Source organism: Crocodylus porosus, unplaced genomic scaffold, assembly GCF_001723895.1.
Source record: "Crocodylus porosus isolate Cpor-Errol unplaced genomic scaffold, CroPor_comp1, whole genome shotgun sequence".
Lineage (NCBI taxonomy): Eukaryota > Metazoa > Chordata > Crocodylia > Crocodylidae > Crocodylus > Crocodylus porosus.
Window position 1 is genome coordinate 111,748,630 of NW_017728931.1, and position 6,725 is coordinate 111,755,354.

Here is a 6,725-nt window from a genome sequence, read left to right on the forward strand (position 1 = left end):
CGGACTAGATGATCTGCTCAGGTCCCTTCCGACCCTAGAAACTATGAAACTATAAGAAACTATGAAACTGAAATTTGCTAAATGTGCACTCAGTTCCATCATCTATCTCATTAGTAGAGATGTTTAACAGTATCAGACCCAGGACAGACCTCTGGGGAACTCCATTTGATGCCTCCTCACCACTAGACTTTGCACCATTGATGACTATTCATCAACTGATGACTATTGAGCAGGATGATCAAACCAGTTATGTATCTATCTGCCTTAGATTACCTTCATCTAGTCTGTATTTCCTTCACTTTAGTTAATGAGAATGTCATGGTAGCTGGTGTCAAAAGCCTTGCTAAAGTCAGGGTATATCATATCCACTGCTCTCCCCACATAGAATCATTGAAAATTAGGGCTGGAAGGAACCTCAGGAGATCATCTAGTCCAAGCCCCTGCTCAAAGCAGGACTGCCCACAATAGATCATCCCAGCCAAGGCTTTGCCTAGCTAGGTCTTAAAAACCTTCAAGGATGGAGATTCCACAACTTCTCTGGGTAACCTGTTCCAGTGCTTCACTATCTTTCTCATGAAAAAGTTCTTCCTAATATCTAACCTAAACCTTGCTGCAACTTGAGACCATTGCTTCTTGTTCTGCCATCTACCTCCACTGAAAAGTCTAGCTTCATCCTCCTTGGAACCACCCTTCAGTTGAAAGCTGCTATTAAATCTCCCCTCCGTTTTCTCTTCTCCAGACTATATAAGTTCAGTTCATAGACATAGATTTCATAGACATTAGGGCTGGAAGGGACCTCGGGATATCATCAAGTCCAGCCCCTCCAGTTCCCTCAGCTTCTTCTCAGAAGTTGTATGCCCCAGCCCCCTAATCATTTTCATTGCCCTCCGCTAAACTTCAATTTGTCCACATGCTTTCTATGCCCAAAACAGTAATCTAAATGTGGCCTCACCAGTACTGTATAGAGGGGAATAATTATCTCTCTAAATCGTCTGGCAGTGCTTCTACTAATGCAACCCAGTATGCTGTTAGTCTTCTTGGCAACAAGAACACACAGTTGGCTTATATTCAGATTATTGTCTACTGTAACCCCTAGGTCCTTTTCTGCAGAGCTGCTGCATAGCCAGTCAGTTCCCAGCCTGTAACAATACATGTGATTGTTCTGTCCTAAGTTCAGGACTTTGCACTTGTCCTTATTAAGCATCATGAGATTTTTCTTATGGTCCAATCCTCCAGTTAAGTCCAGCTCTCTGCATCCTAGTCCTACCCTCCCAGCTTGGTGTCATCTGCAAACTTGCAAAGGGTGCTCTGCATCCCATCTTCCAAGTCGTTGATGAAGATACTGAACAAAACCAGCCCCAGCACCAGCCCTTGGGGCACTCCAGCTGACACCAGCTGCCAACTAGACATCAAGCAATTGATTACTATCCTCTGAACCTGACAATTCAGTTTTCTATCCACCTTACAGTCTATTCATTCAACCCTTACTTCCTTAGCTTTCTTGTGAGAATGTTGTGAGAGACCACATTATCAAAAGCTTTGCTAAAGTCAAGATATATCATGCCCACTTCTCTTCCTGCATCCCCAAAGCCAGTCATTTCATCATAGGAGGCAATCAGGTTGGTCAGACATGATTTGCTCTTGGGGAATCCATGCTGGCTGTTCCTGATCACCTTGTTCTCGTCTAGGGGCTTCACAACAGATTTCTTGAGGACCTCCTTTTGGGCATGAAAGTCAGGCTGACTGGTCCGTAATTCCCCAGGTCCTCTTCCCTTTTTTTAAAGATGTGCACTATATTGCCCCTTTCCAAATATGTGTGTGTGTGTGTGAGTGTGTGTGTAATATATATATGTATGTATCTGTGACCTCATCCAACTGCCACAAGTTCTCAAAGAGGATAGTTAATGGCTCCAAAAATCATCTCAGCCAATTCCTTCAGCACCTGTAGTGTGCATCCCATCCAGCTCTGGTGACTTGAAAGCATCTGGCTTCTCTAAGTAATCTCTAATGTTTTTTACTACTCTAGGCTGCTTGAGAACCTGTTTGATGTAATGATTATGACTGGTACTGAGTCACTAGGAATCAGAATAATTGATCAACGTCTAACCCATTTTTTAAGGGAACTAATCAATGTCCTTGGTTTCAATTTATTAGGCCTGTCTCTCTAGAAGATATTTGCTAGTTTTCTGGCAGTTCAAGGACTATATCCAGTGCTAAGAGAACAATAAATTTTGGTTCCAGAAGTAAACACAGGAATGAGATCACGCTGGTGTAATGAAGAGGTGGTTCCTATCCAAGTTGGTTGTTTGTATGGAGTTATTTCAAGAGTGTAAGGATTTGGGTTACACAGATACAGAATTCCAGTAGGTTGTCCATATTTGGAATAGAGCTATATGGAAGGACCCTGTGTTCTTTGTGGATGTAACCCAGGAAGAACCAGTTCCTGCTTCCTATTTCTGTTTCTTAAGTGTTTGCAACACTTCTTTCCAGTGGTACAGGGTAGACAGACCTTAACAACATTCTGCATATAAGGAAAAGACCACACTGGCAAGTGATGCTTATTCATGGGCAGAAACATACATTTTTTCCACTTTCCACTATTTCCCTCACTAATACCTAGTCAAGTTAAGGGGCAGAGAAATTTCATATGGCAGGATCATGAAAAAGCATATGGCAAATATAAGTCCTAACAATTATTAGCCTCATTTAGATTTGTAGCCAGTACAATTAGATATTGTATATTGTATTGTATGCTATAGCATGAAATCAAGTTTGACCTACTTAGGATTCAGGACCTGCCCCAGGCTCTCTTTAATTCAGTTTGAATAAATATATTCAAAGGTGGTTATGATCCTTAGATCTTAATCTCTAAATTTTTTTTTCTGTCACTCACTTTTTAGTTATGAGACCAAATTCTATATCGGGGTTCATAATCTGATTAACCTGGATGTACATTTAGGGATGGGATTTCATCTATTGTGCCTTGTTATTTAGATGCAGGTTGGTTTGGGGTTTGTTTTTTTTGGGGGGGGGGGCACAGCGGGGTTCATACTTTAATTGGCAGTATTTTACAGTGATATCTATAGAGTAGCAATTTGTAAATACTCCAAAGAGGAAAGAAAGAAACCACCTCTGTCTCTTTGTAGAAATTGTTTGCCCTTTCATTGCTTCCTCACAGGGAGATTTCTAGAGATGCAGATGAGAGGGCTTGGACTTCCATCTAAGTTTGCCTACGAAATAAAACTCAAAAGTCTGAACTAAACTTTACATTATGTTAGGCATCAGAACTACAGAATTTGCTTATTGCAGCTATATATACCTAAAGGAAAAATATAGATAAATTGTTTCCTGCATTGTATAATCATTATTGTAATATTTATCAGTCTCAGCGTTTTTATTTTTAAAAACCCTGTTATGCAGTAACTGTGAGGTTTGGTAGATTTTCCTTTTTTCTTATTTGTGGTTCTGTATTTTTACACTAGAGGGAGCAATACACCTAGATGATCTGCAGATTAAGAAATTAAGTATTTGAATATTTTCATTTTAAACTGCTACCATTACGACCTGACTGTTTATGCTTACCTACAGTATCTTTTTTCTTGAAATGTTTATAATGTTATAACAAAGTCTTTCTAAAAAGTGATTTCTGCTAAAAGGGAATGATTTTGAGGAAAATTTTGGTAAATTTTCACTGATTTAAATACTGATATATAGAGACGTCTATTATGATTTTCATGTCTGTTTGCACTTGCACACTGACTAGCTGACTTAAAATGTTGTTCACTCTGTTTAGCATGCATGTGCAATTTACCTTACATAACATTTGTGTGCTCCCAGTTCCTTTTCATGTAGACTATTATGAGTTGCATTCCATAGTCTTATAAACACAGAACTACACTTACCCCATTTAAATACTGCGTGTAACCAGATCCACAGGGTGGATCAAATAAACAGCAATCAGTGGCAAAAAGTCTTCACACTTTCTGAGCAACGGAAGGGGCAATGAAAATAATTTTCTTCAGGCTGTGGGGTCAAAATAACCATAATGGAAGATAACCTCATTATGGGAATTTATAACAGGGAATTTAGATGGACTTAATTTAAGTGCTAATTAAGTCCACTTACCTGTATCACATAAACGTCTGAGTGATTAACCATCTGTGAGAAAATATTTTTCTTTTAATTCCCAATGTATGTACAGCACAAAACTGAGTATGAAAAGTGGGCATAGGGAGAAAGAAGAGCTATTATCCATTAGATTTACCACCTTCATAACTTCCTATGTAATAACCCAAAACCAGTTGCTTTGACTTCATTTCAGTTCCTCGTAAACCTACCCCTAACTTAGTCCTCAAACTGACTTATCTATCCACTTTGAAAGATTTATTTTCCCCAAGGTCTCTTTGATGAGAGAGAAAAATAATGTGTTTAAACTAATGAATGTTTTCAAGCTGAAAACTACTGTTTTGGAATAAAGTCAAATTGCTAAAAGCAAGGTTTTACAAGTTCATTTAAAATTTGATAGATTAGGTAATGAAGGTTTTCCCCCCCACTTTTTAAAATCTTTAAAAGTAAATTTTATTCGGTCTACATTGTATACAATTCCTCTGCAACTCTACCTTGCAAAAGCCTTTACTGCAGGATTATGATTCTAGTAATCAGGTTTTAGGAAGCAAGAGGTCTCCATCATCAAGTATTCAGCCCTTTTTCATAATTTGCTTTCTCAATGCTGTAGGTAAGTGTTGCAGTTATCTCACTCCTGCTCCACTTACTCATGTTCTTTCTTCTTCCCCCGCCCCCTTTCTTCTAGTAAGGGAATAATGGAGAAGACAAAATAAAGAAAAGCAAAAGCAATACAGACACTTCAGGAGGAAAGAATCAAGTGCCACAACAGAGAGTGTTTTCCTTTACCAAAGTGCCAACAGAAGAGCTCAGCAGACAAGGTTCTTTGGGTAAATCCGATATCTTTTATTAGATCAACTAAAATCGTTGGAAAATTCTTCTTGGCAAGCTTTTGGGTACAAACACCCTTCTTCAGGTAGAGGAAGCGTCTGCAGTTGTTTTGTCCTTAGACCAATACTGCTACAACCAACGCCCTTGAAACAAAAGACCTCATCACTTCTGTGTAGGTTCTGTCAATGGCAATCCCATATGCAAACTCTTCTTAGAGTTTACATACAAAAAATGAGAACTCTTGGTTCCAAAATGGTACCTTTTATTAGACCAACTGGGAAATGGCAAGAAAATTGTCCTTTTCTGCAAGCTTTCGGGATCAAAGGCATTTTTCCCTATGCAGACTTACTCTCCTACTTCTCTTGGTACAGTCAAATGAATACAGTAATATGAGGTAAGCTAGGCTGAAAACGAACCTACGGTGTCATTTGTTCTGAATGTCTGGCAATCTCATAAGCTCTCTGAATGTGAGATAGTTTATCATTCATTGAAAGTGGGGTAAACTACTTCGCATGTACTTCAGGATAAGTCCTATGAACAGTTACCATGAACTGAGTTAGGAGAAGTCAAAAGTATGATTTACAAAGCCAGTTTTATAGCCTAGCTTACATCCTTTTAACTTGTTTAGATGCTCACTTCCTGACTTTGAGGGACCCAGGAAGCCTCAGCACAACAGTTCCTCCATGGAGAGCAGACCAGATTAATTCTAATTTTGGCAGTTTTTCTCTGGAAGTGTCCATAAACCTGGGGCTACTTGGATCCCAAGCTCACCTCCAGCCTTAAACTCCCCTGTTTTGCACATTAGGCTTAATTGGCCTGTCATCTACCACCAGATTTCCCAGTTTCTGGGTCACCTACCCTTTTGATAAGGTGTTCTTGCCTCTTGAAGGTTATCTCCACTGGGTTGGACCCTACCTAGTTTACCCTTTTCTAATCTGGCTCTCAATCCACCTCCCAGACTTTTCCAGTTCCAGAGAATGGGGTCTTTTTGGAGGAGCTGTCAGATCTAGTTGTCCCTGTGATAGGTACTTCCCATGTGTTCAGTTGAACAGTCCTCTCCTACTCTTGTCTTTTATTTTTAAAAGGGATGGGACTTGAGGATTCAGTCAGGCTAATGTCAGTACTGAGAAAAATACTAGAACAAAGAATCATGATAAGGTAACAGAGTGATTAAAAACAGCCAACAATTTCTTAGATGGGATAAGTGGCTTAGAGAATAAGGGAGAAGAAAGAAGACTTTTGCCATTATGAGAGTGTTGTGGAAAAAGCAACAAGGGAAAATGAACTAGACTAAATTACTAAAAAGTGGGTACACATCTGGTCATAAAACTTCACTGAAAATTCCATTATAAAATGGAGAGAATATACCAGATGTTATCCTGCAGGAGTCTGTTATGGGCCTGGTTTTATTCAATATTTGTATTAATGACTTGGAGGATAAAATGGAGAGTACATACTCCTTGAGTTGAATATCCTTTTCAGTGTTATAGCAGCTTCTCACAAGGCCACAAACTTGTGAACTGCTTACAGATTTCTTCAAGATCTATGGATGAACTGGTTCCATCCTACCCTAACAGCAGTCATGGGAATGCCAAGATACATTGGATAAGTTCCAGTGCTGCAAGAAGCTTAGGACATCTGACAATTTTTTTTAAATATATAGTAAGGACAACATTATTTCTGGCAATACTCACAGTCCCTGCCTCTACTTTTTTGGGATGAGCCACATTGTTGCTCAAGATGCCTCCGCTGACTCCTGGGGATATTTTAGG